The sequence below is a fragment of the Equus caballus genome, chromosome 15, assembly GCF_041296265.1.
Source record: "Equus caballus isolate H_3958 breed thoroughbred chromosome 15, TB-T2T, whole genome shotgun sequence".
NCBI classification, from domain to species: Eukaryota; Metazoa; Chordata; class Mammalia; order Perissodactyla; family Equidae; genus Equus; species Equus caballus.
The window spans coordinates 90,141,476-90,166,325 of NC_091698.1; the positions used below are offsets into that span (position 1 = coordinate 90,141,476).

Consider the following 24,850-nt stretch of genomic DNA (forward strand, 5'->3'; position numbering starts at 1 on the left):
TACCCTGCTGCAAGGGAATGTGGAACGCCCACTTGACTGGGTGGGAGAAGGGCCAGAAGGACACACCAGGAACAAAACTGGATTAGCTATTATTTCAACAGCATCATACCACAGACATTATTTCAAAAGTATGGAGTAGATTTGAGGCACCAATGACCCAGTCAAGATGAGTGGCAACCTAGCAGATGCCATCTGCAACTGCTCCTAGAGCCAATGCTTCTCTTTCAAAATATTGTTTGTTCATTCATTCCTTCATTCATTCAATAATGTTAACATTTTGAAATTTTATTTTGTTAACTATTTTCTCTGAGTAGAGGAAGTATGAGGCACAAAATATCTAATAAAATAAGTAAAGAAAAAACATCACTTTGGAAATGAACACAATATTCAGAGTCGAGACAGGTAAGAAATAACATTGAATAAGTGAGCATCCAAGTTCAAGCTGTCCCTTTGAATTGAGCAAACACTTGTGAGGAACAAAGAGCTCTAGGCTTTTCAATGCAATCAATGGTGACAGAAACAAACTTGCATTTCTATGCAGGTAGGGTCAGATATGGAAAATCCACATGCCTCTGAATTGAGCCCCTACTGTAGTAAAAATATTTTCCTGTCCAAGCCTTAAGTACAAGCACAGTGAGAGCTCAAAGGAAGAAAATGTCAGTGAAAATAAAAGCAATTTTCCTTCAGGAGAAAAGTGGTTGGTAGATGGAGCTGGGGAGTGGAGGGACTTACCTGCAAGAATCTCATTCACAGGAGCTTTGAAAGACAGATGAAGAAGTTGCGATGAAAACTGCTGTTCTCCCAACGTTTACCATTTATGCTATAGCTCATGGTTGCCCTCATAAACTTGATTTTTTTTTAAACTGTGGATTTCTTCTCCATAAAAATACACAAACACACTACTTCTAAAATTTATTTTATTTCACTGAAAATTGGTTTTTTCAACGACCTGGTATCAATAATGCATAGCAGAAAGAACACTGAATTGGCTCTGCCACTGACATAGGTGAGGTCATGTAACCTCCATGGATGTGAGTTCTTCATCCATAAAATGAGAGGGTTGGACCAAATGACCTCCATGTGCCCTCCTAGAACTAACCTCATATGTGTTCATAATTGAAGGGAAACTCAGTATTCCTTCCTGGAGGATTTTGCATTGGAAGTGGGCATGCTAGGTACAGGGCATGGCCAGCCCCTTGACATACTCCTTCCTCACTCTTTCCTCCTGAGTTCTCCGTTACTCTTGTGGTCCCTGGTTGATTCTTGAAGCTACCATCTGCTAACTTCAGGACTCTGCATACCCTCAGGCCCAAGATGAACACAGGCCCTTGCCTTAGTTCTCCTGAATAACGCTTAGATCAGGCTGAAACATTTAAAGAGAAAATACATAGAAAGAGCAGAATATATCTAGAATAAATCAGTTTATAAGCTGTGACTTACTCACTTCGACAAATCTCCCTTTGTGTTTCACAACAGGTTGTCACTCAGTCTAAGGCAACCTTGAACACTTCTCACCTGAAGGTGTCCTGATGGAAGCTTAGACTCCTCATAGTTCAGGGGGAGAGAATAAGAAAGTCATGATTACTTCTTTTATCAACTAAGTTCCTCCTTACAGTTGTTCTGGTCTTATCTGAAGACTTTGCCTGTTCTCTAGATGATAGACCCCAAGAATGACACTTTGGGAAGACCTCACTCTCACCCTTACCAGCAATTCAAAAGTCATGTCCTGGCAGAACTCAGCATGATAGTCATATTATATTAGAACACAATACAGTGACCCCAGCTATCCTACTGGAAAATAACAGAGGGGGAAAGATACATATGAAAATAGAACAATATTATAACATTGGTAATTGCTATAATGCAGAGGTATTAGTCAAGATTAGAGTTGGTGCCTATAAGAGAAAACCAAAATAAGAGCTGGTTAAACACAAAAATAAACTTTTGTTTCTCAAGTAAAAAGAAGTTCAGAGGTACATAATGCGAGGCTGTTAAAGCAGCCTCACACTGTCAATCTCAGATTTCTCCATCTTTCAGCCCCACCATCTCTACTGCATGTTGTTTCTTTTCAAGGGGCCCTCATGGTCCATGGTGGGTGCTGGAGCTCCAGCCAATATATCTACAATCCAGGCAGTATGTAAATACAAAAAGGGCCAGTTCCAGTTATCTGTCTTCCTTTTGAGAAGATTTCGTGGAGGTCCAACCCAGCATTTATTTGTTTTTCACTGGCCAGAGATTGGTCACTTGGCCACAAGAAGTTTGGGAATTGGGCACACTGACACTCCAAATAAAATCAGAAATCTTTTAAGAGGGAAGGAGGTGAGAACGGATATTGGATTGGCAGTAAATTAGCCACCTCGGCTTCAGCAGGCGTGTACAAAGTACAGTGGGAACTCTGGAGGATGTCTGAGGCAGGTAGGAAAGACTTCACTGAAAAGGGAGCACTTGAGCTAAAACAAAAGGAACAAAAGGAATTAATTAGCCTCCCTGGTTAGTGAAGATCATCCCAGGCCACACAAATAGGATGTGTAAAGACAGAGGGATCAGAATACAGCTTGTAGGGAAACTCTAGGTAGTTTAGATTCCTGGAAGGGGGAGATTAAGTCAGAATGGGAGATTAGGGCCAGGTCATGAAGACCTTGCATGCTGGGTAGAAGAGTGTGGCTTTCATCTTGTGGGTAAGAGGGAGCCAATGAGCAATTTTAAGCATGGTAGTGACACAGTCTGATTTCCACAACTGAAAGATCATTCAGCACGTCCACAGGAAGTGCCCATCAGTGAGGGGTGCAAGCAGAATTCTGTCTCATCCCAAATGGCCCGTCCCAATAGAGAGTCACTAACAGATGCTAAGGTCATCTCTTGCGATGGGAAAAAAAGGAGGGAGGAGCAAAGCAAATAACCCAGCTAAAAACACTTTCGAAGACTTCCTTGTAAATACAACACACACCGCACACACACACAAGAGACAAACCCAGTATAAACACATTCCACACCTGTGGCAGGAAAACTTGGGGCTCAGATAAACATGAAGGAAGGAAAAAATTAAGAGAGGAATAAAAACTAACAGATTTAATTCTGATCTATTCTTTTGTTCTGTCTTTTATCGATTACCCGCTCCTCCCCCCGCCCCCACTACCACCACTTAAATCCTATCTCACTCTTAACATAATGGAGAGCCAATTTTTTAATCAAAAGCCATTTTTAGGATCAAAGAGAAACATATTTCTAGGCGGATAGTATGTGAGTTATATCTTGTAACATCGTGTGATGAGGGGTTTTCAACTAAAATTAGAGATGATATTCACTGAAATTCTCAAAAAATCAAATGCCTCCAAATCCAGAGGGGGGGGAAATTGAATCTTTTTTCTTCCAGGATATTTTTCTCAAGTACTAGCGGAAGTGCTAATGAGAGACAGGCCTCCTTGCCATCCAGTGACAAATGTAATAGGTTACACGAAACCACAGAAAATGAGTCTATTTAAAAATGTCAGATACGACACTAAAGGAAAACTCGGTCTTGTATTTTTCCCTCTTGATCATGGTCCAACAGAGACAATTCAGAAATGATTTCTTCTGAACTTGGTGATATTCGTGATTGAAATAGTGTTGCTAATGATAACAATGTGTAGAATTATTACATGGAAAGTACTAATAATGTAAATCAGATGGTCTGTGGTTGTGGTTCCCCTGAAGATTACTTTTTCCTAGGCATATTTGATTACTCAGAGATTAGCATACTAAAACTCAGATTTGTACTAACATACAGAAAATTGGGGTTTATAAGAACAAAATTAGACAACTAACTAAATTTTTACTTTTGCCAGCTTTGCCATGTAAAATAACAACAATGTAAGGCAAAGAGTAGTCAACCAAAAATACTATTTTCAAATATTTTTGGCATCTTATGGTTTTGCTTAGATCTACCAAGAAATAGTGTTCTCTAAGACATAATATTACAATAATTGCAAAATTATATGAACACTTGCTAAATCAAAGAGACAACTCCTTTTTTTAAATTGTGTGTGTGTGTGTGTGTGTGATGAATTTTGGCCTTGAGCTAACATCTGTTGCTAATCCTCCTCTTTTTTTGCTTGAAGAAGATTGTCCCTGAGCTAACATCTGTGCCAATCTTCTTCTATTTTGTATGTGGGATGCCTCCACAGCATGACTTACAAGTGGAGTATGTCTGCCTACAGGATCCAAACCTGCAAACCCAGGCTGCCGAAGTGGAGCATGTGGAACTCTAACCACAGGACCGGCCCCTAAAGACACAACTCTAATCGAAATAAGATGTATGTTTTGGAATCTTTAAATATTACCTGACTTATTGACTATGCTTTCAAGAAAAATTAGAATATTTTCTTTTTCCTATTTAGAAGAATTTCTTTTAACTGTCTTCAAATCTCACACTGTTTGTATATCTGATGGTTACAAGAGACTCTTTCTTCTGTAAGAGACATTTCTAAAGATATATTATGCCACTATGATTACAAGTCATTTCTACTAATTTTAAGGAGCAGTAAAATCTGAATTTAAAAATTGCAAACAAGTGGAGGCAGCATCCTTTTTTCATATTAAAATTTTAGATCTATGTCCTAAAGCCGATGGGTATAGATAGAGCAATGGGATTTTCTCAAAGAAACAAAATTGTAATGGAAGAACTTTTTTGACCAATGACTTGACTTCAAACAAATCATAGCCATGACCACAAATGTGTCATAAAAGCAAAGACACGAATATAAATTTTCATAATAATTTAATTAGTAAAAATTGCATCTCAAGTCGCATAAAATGTACTTAAACATTTTTTGTTCAAAAGATGTTCCTATAGGGGCTGGCCCCATGGCCGAGTGGTTAAGTTCGCGTGCTCTGCTGCAGGCAGCCCAGTGTTTCGTTGGTTCGAATCCTGGGTGCAGTCATGGCACTGCTCATCAAACCATGCTGAGGCAGCGTCCCACATGCCACAACTAGAAGGACCCACAATGAAGAATATACAACTATGTACCAGGAGGCTTTGGGGAGAAAAATGAAAAAAATAAAATCTTTTAATAAAAAAAAGATGTTCCTATATCATATTTAGGTGTACATGATATATATTACATACCAAATGTATATACAATGTAGTATATAAAGGTACATATAAAGGAGTATAGAATATATACCTACATATATATGTATGTATACACATAAATATGTATATATTTATGTGTATACATACATATAGAAATACATGCTGTATCAGATAGCTTTGCTAGTTTATGCTGCAATAACAAACAATCCAACTATCTCAGCACTTTACAGCAACAAAGATTTATTTCTTGCTCCCATTACATATCCTTCATGGGTTGGTTCCACCTCTACTCCACATCTTCTTCATTCTGGGACCCTGGACAAAGGAACAACCCCAATCTGGGGCATACTGATCTTCAGGCAAAGAGAAAAGAGAAATGACAGATTCCATAATGGCAGGATCCCACAATGAACCATTTTGTTAACATTTCTTTGTCCAAAACAAGCTACATGGCCAAGGTTGATATTAATGGGGCACAAAATGTAATCTCATATTGAAAAGGGCAAAAAATTATTGGGAGTAACTTTATTGCTTAAGAGACTTCCTGAATACGTGTTTATCCAAACGATAGATCATTCAACTATCTCCTTTCACAGGACAATAGATCTCTCAACTAGGCAAATCTGCTTGCTTATCAAATGACTTTACTCATCAGTAGCTCAGAAATATGGGATACAAGCAAAGAGAAGCTCAAGGGAAAATTCATAGCTGGAAAATCTATATTTACAAGTAAGACTCAAATTAGGGAAAAAAGAATGCCAAGGAAAGCAGAAGAGAAGAATCATAAATAAAAAAGCATTTGGTAACGAATTTAAAAAGAGAAACATAAAACTGTTACATAAATCCAAGAACTGCTTCTTCCAAAAAAACTCAACAATATAGAAACACAAACCATTAAGCCATCTGATCAAGTAGGGAAATGGGAGATACCACAAAACTACAAAAGTTGGAAATGATAATAGAATAGTCACAAATACAGAGGAAACTGAAAGATTCATAAATGACTACTTTGCTCAACTCTAAGCAAATAAATTTGAGAACCTGAATTAAAATAGAGATTTTTAGAAAAATATAAATTATTGATGGTTCCAATATTATTTAAATTGTTCCAGAGCACAGAAAATAAAAAGGAAAATATCTGAATTATTTTTATGAGGCTAGTGTAATACTATAACAAAAATCATAAAAGAAAGTCACAAATGAACCTCACTTTTATGAATATCAACACAAAATCCTATGTAAAATATTAGCTGAAAGAATATAGCGCATATTAACATAATATTTTATGATTGTTTATATCTTTGAGAAGACCCCCAGAATAGTACCTTTCGTCCTCATTTGGGTTCTGAAAAATCTGAGAAATAAGGTGAGGAATAGAGCATATAGAGACCAAAATATCATCTTGGTTTCTAATAAAGGCTATACGAGGGTCCACAGCTCGTATGCAAGTCAAAAGGCCTGCAAAGTGAACGGCAGAATTAGACACACTTTCCCACTCAGTCAGAGGCAACGTTCTACAGGGGTGGAGACTTGCCCAGGTTATGTTCTGGAGGAGCAAAGATCTCTTACTCCCTGTGGAAAGCTAGCTCCAAGAAGAAGAAAACAGATGAGTTAAGCATGCATAGTTTACTCTTCCAAAATCTGCGTATCAGGTAAGTCACTCCACTTTCCCTGGGTAAAGTGAGGAAGGGATTGAGAGAGGCCAGGAGTGTTGAATTAATTGAGGTCCTTCACCATGGAAAGAAACATTGGGATTGAAAAGTATATTCCAGTTTGTTGGTTTTGTTGGTTTTCCTTTTTAATTCATTTGGTTTGACCATTAGCCTATGGTCTATATCCCTTAAGAGAGAGACCCATTAGGAGAGTCTGGCTCCTCCTCTCAGGAGGCTATTCCACCAATAACTGTTCTGTGGTGTCCTTCTGGGACCATTGACGGACAAGATGGATTTTGCCCCCAGAAGGCTATGAACTGGCTCAAAAGAATACAGTATTTAATAAACCCAAGACCATGCTGTGATTCATGCTCAAAGCTGAAATTTTATTTTATCTACATTTTCTTTTCCATTTTAAATTTTGTCCTTGCTGTGCTATCTAAAACAGACTTTCTGAAGTCTTCAATGAGATTAAACGACAACATTAAGGTACTCCAATGGTAAAATGCACACATTTAATTTGCCCTAGAAGCCCCAGATTGAAACCACGAGGATGCAGTCAACTAAACCCAATTTAGAGAAATTGAAGAAATTGAATATGGACTGGATATTAAAAGATATTAAAGGGTTAGTGTTAATTTTGTGAGGTGTGATAATGGTATTCTTGTTCTTTTTTAAGAATTCCTTATCTGTTAGAGATTCATACTGAAGCATTTAAGGTTAAAGTAATATGATGTCTGGAATTTGCTTTTAAATGTTCCAGCAAAACAATAAGTGTTGGACTATAGATATGTTCAAGGTATCTTGAAGGCCCAGGAGCCTAACTCTGCCTAGGAAAGCTAGGACAGTGATATTTGAGTGTTAAAAGGTGTGTGGGAATTTTCTGGGCTAACAGGGTAGAGTTACCAGGGAAGACAATAGCATTCTAGGCAGAGGGCATGGGATGTGAAGGCACAGAGGTTTGGAAAAGGATGTTGAAACGGACATGAAGGAGCTCAGGGCACTTCTTCAGTAGAAACTGTACAATGCTAAGGAAAACATTTGAGGTGAAAGCATTATTAGTCTTGACTGTGCACAGTTGAGACTAGAGTCAGCTTTTCTCCACTGGATCATGCCATTTCAGACCGTTTCATATACTTTGTTAAATTAATCTCCTCATCTAGAATGCCATTTTCTTTTTCCTTTATGCAAATACTAGCTATCTTTCAAGGCAGGACTCAAGAACTCCCTCCACTTGAAAGCTTTCCTTACCCCATTTATAATTCACTGAACTCCGCCTTTTCTGACTCTTAAGACTGTGCTATTCAATGTGGCACTTGATGATGAGTATCAGTATCAGGCCAGTTTTATGTGGGATAATCTCAAGTCCTTGGCTAGAAGGAGTTATCTCAAACCAAGCCTAGCACAATGCCTAAGGTGTTAGAGGGCTCATCTGTGGGACATTTCCCCAAACATAAGGAGAGGGTCAGACGTGGGCAGCCAAAAATTCAGGCATCCACTCAATCCCCACACACACTCTTTGGGGTTGTTATCTCAGTTTTATCATCTAGGGGAAAAAAATCCCCAAAAAGGAAACTAAACGTGGTTTCCCCACCTCTCTGATTTGTTACAAAAATGGGTGATGCCAGAACTAGAAGTTGAGATGTTTTAATAATGTTGGAAATTCGACATTTCTTTTAAATTTTTGTTTAACTCTGTTGATTTCAGTAAGGAATTCTAAAGAAAACCATAAATGAAAATGAACTCTATACTGAGGATGTGACTACATTTTGTTTTTTGGGAACTAGACTATGAAAAGACAGGCAAACATGAGACTCTTTTAAAGGTATCTAAAATTCAAGAAAGCAAAAGTTTAGCAGAGAAACCGTGATAACAGAATAGAAGGATAGCAGACATTTTAGTTCCTCTGTTGTGCAGGACCCAGCATCGTGGAGAGAAATATCTGTATTGGATAATTCAGAGACAGCTAAATCATAGGCCTGGGCCTCATTAGGGTTGCTAATGAGAGTGTAAAACAAATATGCTAGTCTGGTTGGTTTGGGCTCAGAATAGCATGCCTTCGCAATTTTTAAGGTCACAAGATAATGCATCTTTAAACTATAAACTGTAAAAAACTAACACACATGGCTAAGCCCAAAGAAAGCCAAACATTAGAGAAAAACATGTCAGTTGAGTCAATTAGCTTTCTCTCTGTCAAGACCAAATACTTGCCAAAAATCATGTCAAACAGGAATATTCAGCAAACAGCAGGACAGAGGTTCAATGAAGGGAAAATGGGCTTCTGTCACGTTTGGTGAAAGTAATAGAAAGTAAGAGAAGTATTTTGGCAACAGCAAGTATATACTCTGAAGCTTGAAATCTACCTAGCTAATATTATGCACTTGTTTACAAAACAGAAATGGTCTAAGCCTTTATTTTGTTGGTATGTTAGTTTCCTATGGTTGTTGCAACAAATTACCACAAACTTACCAGCTTTAGACAGCACAAATTTATTATCTTACCATTCTGGAGGTCAGAACTTCTAAATCAGCTTCTAAATCAAGGTGGTGGCTGGCCTGCATTCCTTCTGGAAGGTCCAGGGGAGAATCCATTTCCGTGCTTTTTCCAGCAATTGGCTGCCTGCGTTCCTTGGTTTGTGGCCCCTTCTTCAAGCCAGCAGCATAGCATCTTCCACTGTCTCTCTCTGACTATGACTGTTGCTTCCACCATCACATTTTCTTCTCTCCTTCTGCTTCGGTCGTCACATTGTCTTCTCTGACTCTGACCCTCTTTCTTCTCTCTTATATGGACCCTTGTGATTACATTGGACCCACTTGGATAAGCCAGAACAATCTCCCCAGCTCAAGATCCTTAACACATCTTAACAACATCTGCAAAGTCCTTTTTGTCAGCTAATGTAGCATATTCACAAGTCCCAGGAATTAGGACGTGCACATCCTTGGAGCTGGATAGATAGATGATATGGAAAAACATTTTGATTTATGAAAAATACCCTTCTTATTTTATTGGGGGATAGGAAGTCTCCAATAAAAAATAAGAAGGAACAATTTGTAAATGTCCCGTAGGAGTATAATTAGCCCACAAAAACCTTGTTGAACAGAGCAATTAGTTTCTGAGGAATCCAACAAAACAGGAACATACTGTACTCTAAAGAATATTTATCTAGTCCCAATCTCTGCTTTGTTTTTAATTTATAGAGATAGTTGAACAACAGCTCCCCAATTTTTCTTATCCTCACTGTAACCTGCCCTGCCACTACAAGCTTCTTTATACTGTGGTTTCATCGAGGGGGACTAAGTCCATATTGATGGACTAAAACAAAACATTTGGAGTTGCAGTTACATTATATATGGTGAATGACCTTGAAAGTCCTAAAATAAAAATATTCTTTTAGTCTCTCTCTAACATATATATATATATATAGTATTGTTGTTGATGGTCTGAAGTGTTGATGTTTGCCAGATTTTTTTTATTCATTCTTTTTATAAACCAAGTACCTCTATGAAGGCAGTGCCATCAGTGAACAGTCTTTTAGCAAGAATCTCCAAGTCTCACAGCTCAAAGTATGCCAAGACCATCTATCTCTTTGGGTCTCTGCATAATTAAATGCCAGGAGGAACAGTATAGCTATAGTATGGGAGTTAAGCATGGCTTTGCCAATTTTTTGCTATTGGTTTTTGATTTATGCTTAAGATGAATCATCATGTGGATCTGTTTTCTTGACCTAACGTGTTTGGAAAAAGATGCTAATGTGGATCTCAGGGTACGCCATCTTATGGAGGCTGCATGAAGCAATGGTATGTTTATAAACATTTAGAATTATCTATACTTAAAAATTTACAAATGAGAAAATTCATTACTAGAGCCAGTGGAAAACCACAATTCAAAATTCTCTGATATTTATGACTAGTGCTTCTATCTCTAGAATATATATTGAAGGTAAATCTTAGTTGTCTTCTACACTTAAAAAAAAATCTATTTTTTCCCCTATTTCTATGATCTTTTTTTTCTTTTTCTTCCTCCTATTCCTTTTTACATAATCTTCAATCTATATATCCTAGTTTAAAGGAAGTCTAAACCAAGAGTTTCAACTTTCTGTGTAATGGAACAGTCAGGAAGAGGGGGACATATTTTATTAATAAGCACAGGTCCTTCTAACCTTCTCATAACATCCACCAGAAATATTCTCTCTTATCATAAAGATCCAAGCATTACCCATTTCTCTGTCACTCCTCATGACTATTGTGGTCTTTCCATCCTTTCTGTAAAGTGTCCCCAACTCCTCTCTCTCCTCCATGAAAGGGCCCCCGACAACTCTGATAGTTCCTAGGAGTTGTCTTCAAGGGTCTCTGCATAGTTGATCTGGGCCATATCAGAAATGCAACCTTTTCCCCTCTCTTCCTCTTCAATGGCATTGCCCACGAAATGCCAGGAGGCTCTGAAGTAGTCCCACATAACTTCTTCCCTGTAAGAGCTGCATGTGATTGATAGTCCCCTGAAATCATTTCGTGTCTGTGAGATGCTGCACCGAAGCTTCTCTGATCAAGAGGCAAATTCCCTCTTCCTGGGTACTATACTCTGTCACAGTGGTTCCTGAGAAGTACTGCCTTGGGATCCCAAAATCTCTCATAAGTTTTGTGGAAAATTACTTCTTTCCGTTTCTCACTATAGTCCTTCTTTCCCTAGGACTCGGACAAGAGTCCATATGGATCGGGCAAAGACGGGACCATTTCTCCGAGACCATCATCCTGAACTCTGTCTCCAAGCTCCTCTTCCCCTTCTAGACCAATGTAAAGCATTTAGCACAAAACGGCGCATAGGAAATGTCCAATAAATATTAGCCATTACTATTATTTGACAAAAGTTTCTCCCTCCTTCTGGTCTTTTACCTTCCTTAGAGTTCCATAATTAACCTATTCTGCATAAGCCTCAATTGACATTTTGAAGCTTTCTTTCCATAAATTATCCCTTGCCACCCAGTCATAAAGTTAAATAATCAGAAAACACTGCATTGCATCTTTTTGTGGCCACTGCTAGAGCAATGAAATGGCTCATCAGCCCGATGTCTTTTGTAATGAGTCCCCAGATACCCCTGGGGTGGGTCAGGATCTATCAGTTAGGAGAGTCTCTGCTGGAAATAACAAAACACGACTGAAACTGACCTAAACAATAATAGGGCTTTCTTGGCTAATCCAACTGGGAAGTCCAGAAACTGGCAGGCCTCGCGCGTGACGGATCATGACTCTGCCTCCATTTCTCTGTGATTCTCTCAATGCCATACTTCTCCTTACCTTCATCATGGAGGCAAAATGCCTGCAGCAGTTCCAGGACTCATAGTTTCACATTGTCCACGAGGACAAAAAGCACAAGTTCCCAGAATTCCATGGCCCTGACAGAATCGGCTTAGGTCACAGATCCAGACTGGAATCAGTAAGTGAGGCCAGGGAAAGGGAATGTGATGATCGATTAGGCCAATCAGGCCCATCCGGGAGACTTCCCTTAAACACAAGAAAGGAAAAATACTTGGGGAAAGGATAAATACTGTTCAAAAGTGAGGAGGGGAGATAGATGCTACCTAGACAATAGAAAATATGCCCTCCATGCCACACACTGCTCCAGTTTTGTTTATCCAAAGCTCATGTTATCAGCCAAAATGCCACTTTCTATTCCATTTCTTAGGTGGCACTATGCTCAACTTTGTTATCCAACCAAATACATCATACAGGATTACACATTCCTCTATGTGCCTTCCACTAATGTCTACCAGGTTTCAAAAAGTAGAGTTATTTGTGGCTGGCCCAGTGGCGCAGCAGTTAAGTTCACCTGCCACACTTTGGTGGCCCAGGGTTCCCCGGTTCAGACTCCCGGCGCGGACCCATGCACCACTTATCAAGCCACACAGTGGCAGTCATCCCACATATAGAGGAAGATGGGCAGATGTTAGCTCAGGGTCAATCTTCCTCAGCAAAAAGAGGACTGGCAGCAGATATTCACTCAGGACCAATCTTCCTCAAAAAAAAAATTTAATATTAGGAAAAAATAAATCAGTATTTTAACTTGAATACAAATCAGTAATTTATTAGAGCTAATTAACAACTAATTGAACAACATGGTTTTACCTCTAAAACTGGTAGTATTTCCTAAAATGTCCAGGTTTAGAGAAAACTTTAAGTTGTTTAAAAAGTTCTGTGTGGGAGTTAAATATCAGTTCAAGATAATAGACACTACAGAGAGAGTATCAAAGGAGTATATGATTGTCTCATGACCGCTCAGAAGATATGAGACATGAATTCAGAAAGGAAACGAGAGAGATGTTAGATGGAATTCGCCCCATCACATTATCCTGCATCTGCTTCCCCTCTTCGTGCAGATCTCAAATTTGCCTCCTAAGACACGATTTTTCTTGCTTTCATGATACAAAACAGTGCACCATTGTGGTAACCATTCTCCAAGATGGTCCCAAATGAACCCTGTCTTCTAGCTTTGCAGCCTTGTGTAATCCTAGTGATACTAAATAGCATACAGAGGTGATGGTTTGTCAGGTCTGAGATTTGGTTCTAAAACACCGTGGTTTCTGTCTTGGGCGCTCTCTTGCTCTCTCTCAGATCTCTTCCTCTGGTACAAGCAAGCTGTCCTGTTGCGAGCAGCACTACGGAGAGGGCCACATGGTGAGGAACTGAAGCTTCTCACCAACAGCCAGGGAGGAACGCTGGCCAGCCAACAACCAAGAGATTGAGCTTAGCAGTGGATTCTCCAGGCTCACTGGAGCTTTGAGATGTCTGCAGCCCTGACCAACCAGCTGGAACGCAACTCATGAAAGACTTTGAGCTGGGTCCTCCCAGTTAGGCTGCTCCTGGCTTCTCAACTCTCAGAAACTGTGAGAGATAATAAATGTTTGCTGTCTTAAGAGTCTGTGTTTTGGGGTAATTTGTTAAACAACAATAGGTAACAAACACATTCCTCACTTTCTACCTCTCACCTTGCCTTTTAGTTCCCCTTCCACTGTCATTATACATTAATATAATTTGTTTATGTGTTTCTGTGAGAGCAAGGATTTTTCTCTTTGGGTTGCCCTTGTGTCCTCAGTGCCTGGAAGAGTGTTTAGAATGTAATGGATAGTCAATAAACATTGAATGAATAATGGGAGTCTAAAATTTTTATGTAAAAGGTGAAAGTGTTTCCTTTCCATTTACTGTTTTCAACTTGGTATACAATAGTCTAATTTTATAGCCACGTGTGCTTATAGTAGACACCTTAGTTGAATGTTTGCCTGCCTACTATGACCCCCTTAACTGTAGCAGATGGCCCCTCTGTACAAGGCACAATATGATCCCTAGTGCTTGTCATTAATGATTGGACAATTGCAGGACACCAGACCCAAGCTGAGCCAATCAGAAATTTTCCCCGGGTATTTGGAATTAAAATCAAGAAAGTGAGAAAAAAAAGCCTGTCTATGTGGCTGTCCCTGGTATCAATCTGGACAGGTTTTGTTGTACTGTGGAAACAAATAACACCAAAAATAACAAGAGAGTTTTAGTTCTTTCTCACATGTGTTCATCACAGGTTGGTCAGTTGGCTTTCCACAGCAGTAGCTACTCAAGGACACAAGCTATTGGGACAGGCACCATCTCAAATGTTGCCATCACCTTGCCAAAGGAAAAGTGAAGCTTTGAAGAATCTCACACAAGGAAACAACTGCTCGGCCTAGAAGTGACACATTTCTCCTCACAACTCATTGACCAGAACTGCTCACAGCCCCTTGGCACGCCCAGCCCCTGCAATCCCTGCGTAACTATAAGGGAACGGCAATCCTACCACGTGCCTAGAAGGTAGGAAACAGAAACTATTTGAACAGCACCAATGACTCTTCAGTCTACAACATAAGTTGCATGAACCACAAACAGCTATATTCTGTCATGCAGCTTGGGGATCAAAGAATGATGAAACAGATGCCCAGAAAGGAGTGAAGTCAAGAGATGTAGAGAAAATTCTGCCTGGGTTCCCAACTGTTCTTCAGATCCTGTTTCCACTTTGTCCTCAGATCTGGATGTATTCCAGAAATCAATACTTCTGTGTGGGCTATGGTACCTTTGAGATGCCTATTTGGCTTTCAAGTGGAGATGTTAGGTAGGCCTTTTGATGTACAAGCCCGGAACCCATGGGAGTGGTTTAGGATGGAGAAGTGAATTTGAGAGTTGTCTATAAGGGGTATTTAAAGCAATGGGACTGATGCAATCACCTAGGGAGACGGTGTAGATAGAGAAGAGGGTTAAGGACAGTGCTCTAGTATACTAGGCAGCTAGTATTAAAGGAGACAGGGAATGAGAAGGAATGCTAGAACCTCTTCCACTACGTCTTCTGATTGATTCCTTACCATTTAGGACTCAGCTCAGATGCCTCCCTGACCACCCAATCTAATTTAGCCACTCTTTCACACTGACATTTAATTTTCTTTTATTACTTTCTTCCTTATTTCTTATTTACTTTCTTGTTTGTTTGTTTATTATCTGCTTGCCTTCCAAGAAAGCAAAGATCCCTCTTGTCCCTGGTGTATAGCAGGCATTCAATATATACTGATTTTTTGAAAGAATGAATAAATGAATGAATTTGCCGTGGCACAAATCCATTTCCCAAGAAATATTTTTGTGCAACATATGTTGTAAATGCTGGAAGTGATGGCAATTATACATATTCTTAGGCACAAATTACTATAAATCGAGACTATAACCCTCCCACCAACCATTTTCTCTATGATTGTCATATAGGGCAAAGCTACTAAAAGTGTGATCTAAGGAACAGCAGTAGCAGCAGAAGCAGCAGCAGCATCTCTAAGTTTGTTTGAAATGCAAATTCTAGGCCCCACTCAAGACCTACTAAATCAGAATTTCTGTTTTAACACTCTTCCAGGTGAATCTTACACCCACTAAAATTTGAGAAGCACTGATAGAGGATAGCACTAGAAAAGATGATTTCAAAATACCCCAGACCTTCAAATAAACGAATACATGCACAAGAATTTTAACACAGTCTTTACTTAAAGATTGTACAGAGCACAATTTGCAGGGCAAACATTGTCTTAATTGGGCCTGGAAACTAATGTGGGAAAGAAGATGTGCACATAAAAGCTTCACAATACACATTTACCTGGAACACATGCCAAATGGATTCTATAGGCTTCCACTCACTACTTGAGTGGAGTCATTTAAACATACATTTATGGAATGCTTACCATGTATCAGACCCTATTCTAGACATAGAAACATACAGATGAAAGAAGGAAGAGGTCCTCTAGGATCTCACAGTGGATCCTGGTGCTGTAGACAAATAAGCATCCTAATAGAAGAATGTAATTAGTGATACAAGAGTATAAAGAAGGGACCTCACCAGGGCTGGGGGCATGAGGGAAAGCCATTCAAAAGTGAATTGCATCATGTGTTGGAGGTAGTCTGAGGAGGGTGGGGGAATGAGGAGGGGAGGGAGAAGAGCACCCAGGCAGAGAGAACAGTGTATGGGAAAGCATGAAAGTTTCACTGAAGGGTGCATGGCTCTCCTGACACAGCAAGGAAAGACAGAAGACATGGAAACAATGAGGAGGCTGTTGCAAGCAGTCCAGATGTGGAAGAATAAGTGCTTCACCCATGACAGAGGTAGTGAGAACTCAGCCAACCACAACGGAGTACAGTCATGTGCCGCATAGTGATGTTTCAGTCAACAACAGACCACATACAGAACAGTGGTCCCATAAGATTAGTACCACATAGTCTAGGTGTGTAATAAGCTATTCCATCCAGGTTTGTGTAAGTACACTCTATGATATTCACACAACAACAAAATTGCCAAATGATGCATTTCTCAGAGCATATCCCCTTCATTAAGCAATGCAGAACTGTATATAGGATAGCAGAGCCTGGCTCTGCCAAGTGACCTTGGGCAAGTTAATTTCTCTGTGTTGCATTTTACATATGGGTAAAATGGGGATAATAATACAGAGTTGCCAAAGGTCTGGAAAGATAGATTTTTTAAAAAAGATTGAACTCCTACGGTTAATTTTTCTGGCATAGGTTTATTCGATGAAATCAGAGATATAAATCACTTCAGCGACACACCGCAAATGCATATTCAAAGACTGAAAGAAATGCTGCATTAGTGAACCACGCTCATTGGAATTTTACACACATTGAGCTGTGCATTAGTAATGAGGGACAACACCCTGAACATATCGTGTAATGTCATTATAATGTAACCACTCATTTATTTTGTATATTTGTGCTTCCAGACTATGGTCACATGTTAAAACTGACCTCATGGGGTTGCCGCGAAGATTAAAAATTAGTTAATTCATGAAAAGCACAGTGAGTGGCTTTTTCTAAACTTCTCTGGTTAATTACTGTATTTAGGAAGTAAAACTGAAAAGGGGAGAGGTAATGAAGAAGAGATACCAGCTTACTGCCAACAACTAGTTGGGTGTGGTACATATTACTGAGATATTGAATACAAAAGGATCAAGGGTCCTTTTCTATGCGTGGGTGAGATTCACTGATTCGCTGGTCTACTTCTCTGCTTCTCCCCCTGGCTACAAAACTATGTCATATTCCCTATTGCATTTTTGGAGAATATATACTCATCACCTTACTATGTGCCAGGTGCCAAGGATGCAACAGGTGACAAGATGAATGTGACCTGTCTTCAGGGAGTTTGGGTGTGGTAAGTGCAAAATACTTCTGGAATAGACATTTTCAGCATTTTGCTAAAGTGCAGAGTAGCAGAGGCTGGCCATACTAATACTAATAAACAAGCTCAACTGAGAATCAACTTTCACGTGTACCTGGTGAAGGGAAGAGATGCAACCATCAGCGGAGGAAGGGTAAAACCGGCAGGTGAAAAAAAGGGGAGCAATAGAGAAGGGAGATGGGGAGCCGGAAGTATGTCAAGGATGACTGAAATAAGAGGCGGATGAAATTCAAATGAAAGGGAAAAGAAAGTTCCAGCACAGGCACGCCCTCCAACGACTTCGCTGCACTCGGGCCACAGGCCCCAAGCCAAGGTCAAGAATCTTGCAATCCCCGGCACACCGTGCGTCTTAAACGCGCGCGGCGCGGCGCTGTGACGTCAGAGGGGACGGGACTTCGGACCTGGTGACGCCTCCCAGGACCGTGACGGGAGAGCCCGCTGCTTTTAGGCGGACAGGTGAGGTGGTATCCACTGCCCTCGGGGTGACTTTACCAGAGGAAGGACGGCCAGGCAGGGCAGTAGGAGCGGGAGCCCTTCCTCTCCATGGCTCCTCGCAGAGGCGGTGCTGCCCCTGGCCAGTCAGCCTGCAGGGGCGTAGACAACAGTGCTGCGACCGCGACCGCGACCGCGCTGGGGTTCAGAGCCGCTCTGGCCGGGAGCCCCTTGGGCGCGGGAAGGTACCACTGGTACTGCCAACTGCAGCGTGCTTGTCGGGGGTCTTACAGCGGTCGCCTTAGGGAGTAGGGGCCAGGACGTTGGGCAGCTGGCCGGGAAGTAGTGACTAGGAGGGGCCAGAGTGTGGGCCGGGGACTCCAGAGATCTGAGTTTTTGTACCAACTAAGCTTCTAGCGCTGGCCAAGTCACTGTCGTCCCTCAGCAGGTCTTAGTTTCCCTACTTGTCCATCAGCGGGGTCATTAAGGGCTCTTTTGGTTTGGACTCAGATTTCTCAGCAGGCTCAGCCTCCCTCCTCCTGCCTCCTCCTCCCCCTGTGTCTCCCAATTTGTTAGACCAGGTACCCTTGAGAAGTGACTCTCGGACTAGTCTCTGAACTTAAAACTCCCCTAACCACACGTTTGAGGTTCAACAGTAGTTGCTTTAATATTTCGCTATGCAGCCGAAGTCAAAACGGAGGTTGTTGCTCCCTTCAATTTAGAGCGGAGCATTTTGGCGAAACCGTTGAGGCTTTTTGCCTCTACCATTGCGGCGCATCTTGGTATTTTATGGAGGTAGTCTGTGCCTCAATTTTTCTCATCTGTAAAATGGGGTACATTAGTATCCACTTGATAAGCTTGTTTTGTTAACTAAGGTCATTCGTGTAGCACTTAGAACAGTGCTCTAAGCACAATAAGCACTCAATAAACGTCAGCTATTCTAGAACGACCGCACTTCACAGCTCTCTTGATGTTCTTTGCATCTGGTGGTCACACTGCTCTTCATTCACCCTTAAAGCCTTAACTGTAAACTCACCCTTGGGTTTTTAGTTATTACCATTTTGGTTCTAAGAGCAGATCCCTGTGGTGAAAGAGACAGATGCAACAAAAAGAAACCCAGCAAAGTTAGAAAAATCTCTGGAATCCTTATTCATGAAGCTTTAAAAAAAAAAAAACTTTTCTGAAATGATAAGAATGTCTCTTTTGGATCTTTGCCCATTTTTCCACCTAAAGGTGAAGCCCTGCAGGCCTTCTAAGGCCTTTCTTCCCAGCATGTAGGATTCTAGGGGACAATCAAGGAACACCTCTAAAATTGGTAGTATGATAACTTAGGCCTTCAGACTGGGTGACTTTCTTTCTCTTTCTTAAAAGATTGAGCCTTGCATTTTCTCATTTGTAGTATTGCTATAATATATTTAGAATTAAGTGCTAATTACAAAATCTACTTTCTCAAGTATACTTCAACCAAAGGAAAATTAGTATATTATTTTTAATGAGTGTATTTAATATGTAAGTAGAGTACTTTGTGCAAATTTTTGAAATTCTTGGCTTTAACTGATGTCTAGAAACTGAAAACTGCTTTCTGGCACATTAAAAAAATTTTTTTGTTTGTATGATTACAATAAATTTTGATGTAATAGTTGGTGGCTTAAAACCAGTAAAGGGGTTATGAAAAAGAATTTTTTTGCCTTTTTCAAATAAAGATAATTCTTCAAGTTCATCCTGAGTGTAGTATGTGCTTTAGCTTTGATATTTCCTTGGCAGTGGTGATGGATTTTATATTCATCGTGTAAACTTGCTGTTCTGACCCAGTTGCACAGGTTTGAGAAGAATCTCACTGGAGGTTAGTATGTGGTCATTAAAATGGCAAAATTAGATGAAATGTAAAAGTTGTAAAATTACTGGGCTCATGACCACTTGTCAAGCAGGAACAAGAAACTGTTGCACAGAATATTGGTGTAATGTGCATCGTTCTCATTCCCACTCTGACTTTCTCCTACAATATTATGCTATTTATCCTTCGGATTCTATAGTATTGCATAAAATTTTGGAATAACATGTGACTGGAAAATATTGGAGTAGGAGTCAGAAGACTGTAGAACTGATTTTGCCATTTAAAAGCCCTATAACCTTGGACAAATAATATAAAAATCTTTGACCTTCAATTTCTTATTTGATTGATTGTGCTGCCTACTTTGCAGGCGTTGCTAAGGTCAGATAAGAAGAATGAGAATGTGCTTCACAAGTGAAAGAATTGCAGAAAAAGAAGGCAGTTTTGTTGTAATTGGTGAGATTGTCATCACGTCAAGATATAGAAAATGATTGCTTCCTTTAATATGTTATTCTGGAGAAAGATGAAATGAATATAAGCTTAATACAGACGTTCCCCAAATTAGAATGGTTCAACTTAAGAGTTTTTGACTTTATGATGATGCAAAAGTGATATGCATTCAGGAGAAACCATCCTTTGAATTTTGCTCTTTTCCCAGGCTAGTGACATGAAGTACAATATTCTCTTGTGATGCTGGGCAGTGGCATCAAGCTGCTGCTCCCAGTAAGCCACGCGGTCACGAGGGCAAATAACCAATACACTTCACGATCATTCTGTCCCAGACAACCATTCTGTTGTTCACTCTCAGTGCAGTATTCAATAAATTACATGAGATATTCAAGACTTTATTATAAAACAGCCTTTGCATTAGCTGATTTTGCCCAACTGTAGGGTAACGTAAGTGTTCTGAGCACCTTTAAGGTAGGCTAGGCTAAGTTATGATGATCAGTAGGTTAGGTGTATTAAATGGATACTTAGGATATTTTCAGCTTATGATAGGTTTATTGGGAACCTATAACCCCAATTCTAAGTCAAGGAGATCTGTAGTTACAGCTGATTGTAAAAAAAGGTTCTGTTCATGCATCTGTATTATGTGTTGACTTGCAGCTGTGTGTTTGGAAGCTTACATGTGGCTATGTGGTAAGATTCCCAGTTTTTCTCTTTCATTCAACTTAAACCAATGGTGATTAAATAAATACATGGGTAATTAGATGGTTTTTTTTAAAAAAAAAAAAAGAAGAGTTTTTTTAAATGAAATATTTATAAATTCACAGTAAATTGCAAAAAAATTAAGTGCAAGGTGATCTCTGTGTACCTAACCTCCCCAATGTAACGTCTTGCATACCTGTAGCACAATTTTAAAACCAGGAAATTGACATTGGTATGATCCACAGAATTTGAGATTTCACCAGTTTTACAAGCCTTGTTTGTGTCTATACAGGTCTGTAGCTTCATATAACCACTACTATAATCAAGATACAGGACTATTCCATCACCACAGGGTCCCCTCATGCTGCCACTTTATAACCACAGCCGTCTCCTCCTACCCCAGTCCCTAACCCCTGGCAACCACTAATCTCTTCTCCATCTCTATAATTTTGTCTATTTCAAGAATGTAGTCTAAATATAATCATATAGTATGTAACTTTTTGAGATTGATTTTCTTCGTTCAGCGTAATTCCTTTGAAATCCATCCAACTTGTTGAGTATATCAATAGTTTGTTCCTTTTTATTGCTGAATAGTGTTTTGTGGTGTGGCTGTACTACAGTTTGCTTAACCATGCACTTGTTGAAGGACAGTTGGGTTGTGTCCAGTTGTGGGCTATTACAGATAGAACTGCGATGAACCTTTCTGTGATGGTTTTTGTGTGAACACGTTTTTATTTCTCTGGGATAAATGCCCAGGAGTACAATTGCTGGGTCATATGGTGTATATTTAGTTAATTCATATGATTATATGTTTTTTTTCTGCTTTAGCATCTTGGTATGGTGAATTACATTGACTGAGTTTCAAATGTTGAACATACTTGGAATAGATCCCACTTGATCGTGGTATATAATTCTTTTTATTCACTGCTGGATTCTATTTGCCAATATTTTGTTAAGGTATACATATGAGAGGTATTGGTGTGTAGTTTTGTTTTTTGTACTGTCTGTATCTGGTTTTGGTATCAGGGTAATAGTATTCTATAGGATATTCAGTGATAACCCGTATTTCATTCCTGATATTAGTAATTTGTGTCTTCTTTTTATCTTTTTTGGTGGAGATTTATTGATTTTATTGCTCTTTTTCAAAGAACTAGCTCTTTATTTAATTGATTTTTCTCTATTTTCATTTTTACTGATTTTTGCTTTGATAGTTAACATTTTATTCATTCTGCTCGCTTTAAGTTTATTTTGTTCTTCTTTTCCTATTTCTTGTCTATTGATTTGACATCTTTTCTCATTTCTAATGTTAGCATATAGTGTTATTAATTTCCCTCTCAGCATTGCTTACGTTGCATCTCACAAATTTTGATATGTTGTATTTTCATTTTCACTGTTTTGTATGTTCCTAAAATTTCCTTTCAAATTTCCTCTTTGATCCATGATTATTTAGAAGTGTGTCTTTTAGTTTTCAAGTGTTTGAAGATTTGCCTGTTGTCTTTCTGCTGTTGATTTCTGGTTTTATTCTGTTATAGTCAGAAGACATAGGCTGTATGATTTTGGTTGTATTTTCATTTTCACTGTTTTGTATGTTCCTAAAATTTCCTTTCAAATTTCCTCTTTGATCCATGATTATTTAGAAGTGTGTCTTTTAGTTTTCAAGTGTTTGAAGATTTGCCTGTTGTCTTTCTGCTGTTGATTTCTGGTTTTATTCTGTTATAGTCAGAAGACATAGGCTGTATGATTTTAGTTCCTTTAAATTTACGTTTGTTTTATGACCCAGGATACGGTGTATCTTGTTGAGTGTTCCATGTGCGCTTGAATGTGTATTCTGCTGTTGTTGGATGTCAGTTAGATGTCAATTACATCCTGTTGGTTGATGGTGTTCATTTCTTCCTTACATTGTTGATTGTCTGTCTGTCTAGTAGTTCTTTTCACTGCTGAGGGTGTCAACCTGTCATTGTGGATTTTTCTGTTTCTTCTTTAAGTTCTGTTGGTGTTTGCTTCATATATTTTGACTGTCTGTTGTTCAGTGCATATACATTTAGGATGTCTTCTTGGTGGATTAATCCTTTTATCACTATGAAATGTCTCTCTTTGTGCAGTAATTTTCTTTTTTCTGAAGTCTGCTTTATCTGACGGTAATATAGCCAGTGTTGTTTTAAAAAACAATAATATTAGCATGATATATCTTTTCCCATTCTTTCATTTTCAAATTACCAGTGTTGTTTTGTTTGAATTGAGTTTCTTGTAAACATGTTTTTTGGGAGTCATTTCTCTTTACGTCCATTCTACCAATCTCTGCCTTTTGACTGGTAAAATTAGACTATTTATATTTAAAGTAATTATCGATATGTTAGGGCTTAATTCAGCCATTTTATTATTTGTTTATGTTTGTTTTCTCTGTTATCATGTTTCCGTTTCTGTTTTCTTCCCTTCTTGTAGGTTACTTGAATATTTTTAGAATTCCATTTGACTTACTTATAGTATGTTTGAGTATGTCGCTTAGTATACTTCTTTTTAGTGGTTGCCCTGTATAACGTATACATACATAACATCACACAGCCTATTGTATTGACATTTTACCACCTCAAGTGAAGCGTAGAAACCTTACTTACATTTACGTGTCCTTTTACCCCCTCCACTGTTTAAATATAATTATCATATTTCTTCTACATACATTGAGCCCCACATCAAATGATGCTATGACTTTTGCTTCAACCATCAATTCTGATTTGAGAAACTTATGAAGAGAAGGATGGTCCATTATATTTACTGCTGCTTTTACTCAATCCATTGTTCTTCCTTTTCTAAAGTTAAACCTTGTTCACTTATTCCTTTCTGTTTAGAGAACTTCCTAAGGATAGTTCTGTTGGTGACAGAGTCCTTTAGTTTTTCTTCATCTGAGAATATCTTTATTTCCCCTTCATTCTGGAAGGATAGTTTTGTCTGATATGGAATTCGGGATTGACAGTTATTTTCCTTTAGTACTTGAAAAATGTTGTGCCACTTCTTCCTGGAATCCCTGGTTTCTGAAAAGAAATCTGCTGACATTCAAATTATTGTTCCTCTCTATGTCTATATGTAATATGTCATTTCTCTCTGGCTGTTTTTAAGATCTTTTCTTTGTTTTTAGTTTTCTCGAATTTGACTGTGATGTGTTTTGTATTTCTTTGGTTTTATCCTATTTGGGATTAACTCAGCTTCTTGAATCTGTAAGTTTATGTCTTCTGCTAAATTAGAGAAACTCTCATCTGTTATTTTTTAAAGTGTTTTTCAGCCCAGCAGTCTTTCTCCTATTTCTCTGGGACTCTGATTATACAAATATTAGATCATTTATTATTTTCCTACAAGTCCCTGAGATCCTGCTCTTTTTTTTTCAGTCTGTTTTCCTCTTGTTCAGACTGAGTAAATTCTATTGATATGTCTTCAAGTTCATGATCCTATTCTGGCAGTTCAACTCTACTATTGAACTCATACAGCAAGTTTTAAAACTTTTATTATACTTTCAATTCTATAATTACATTTGGTTCTTGCTTTTTGAAAAGCATTTCATTTTATCCTTCCAGAAGAGCTACTTTGAATATCCACATAATTTCTGGGCAAAAATAATAATAGCCTTAGATTATTTGTGTATATAAACTAGTCATCTTACTCAAGATTTTAAACTTTCACTGCAAAGTTATCTGTGTAATTAGCAGAACCAAGAAGATGTAAATTTTCTCTTCTTGTTCCAGGCAATTGCCTTTTGGAAACCCTAGTAAAGGGGAAATGGGGAAGGAAATGAAGAAGGGATTTTAGGCCTCGGTAAATGGCAAATTGTAGAATCTTACTAGCAGGTTGAGTGGGAATTTTGAAACTCCAGAAAAAAGAAACCAGGAATCAAAAATTAAATGAAAAATTTACATTTGCTCATTAAAACTTTTAAAAGAGTTTTGTGATATAGTTCCAGATTCCAAAAGCTCCCTCCTTTCCCCATTTTCCCTT

The 24,850-nt window shown here is 38.9% G+C and overlaps 1 protein-coding gene and 1 long non-coding RNA gene across 9 annotated transcripts in view; one reads left to right on the forward strand and one right to left on the reverse strand.

Moving 5' to 3' along the window:
• Positions 1–9,609, reverse strand: part of LOC138917757 (uncharacterized) — a 32,227-nt gene extending 22,618 nt beyond the window's left edge. The window contains exon 1 of the long non-coding RNA XR_011426202.1: positions 9,225–9,609. This is a non-coding gene — a long non-coding RNA (uncharacterized lncRNA). The remainder of the gene's footprint in view (positions 1–9,224) is intronic.
• Positions 9,610–17,617: 8,008 nt separating this feature from the next.
• Positions 17,618–24,850, forward strand: part of LDAH (lipid droplet associated hydrolase) — a 98,172-nt gene continuing 90,939 nt past the window's right edge. For 6 of the 8 annotated variants that reach the window (XM_070235868.1, XM_070235861.1, XM_070235865.1 and 3 more), the window contains exon 1: positions 17,820–17,910. The gene's annotated coding sequence lies outside the window, so the exon portion shown is untranslated. Of the gene's footprint in view, positions 17,911–24,850 lie in introns of all 8 variants that reach the window. The other 2 variants (XM_001501695.6, XM_070235859.1) reach the window with 2 other exon arrangements.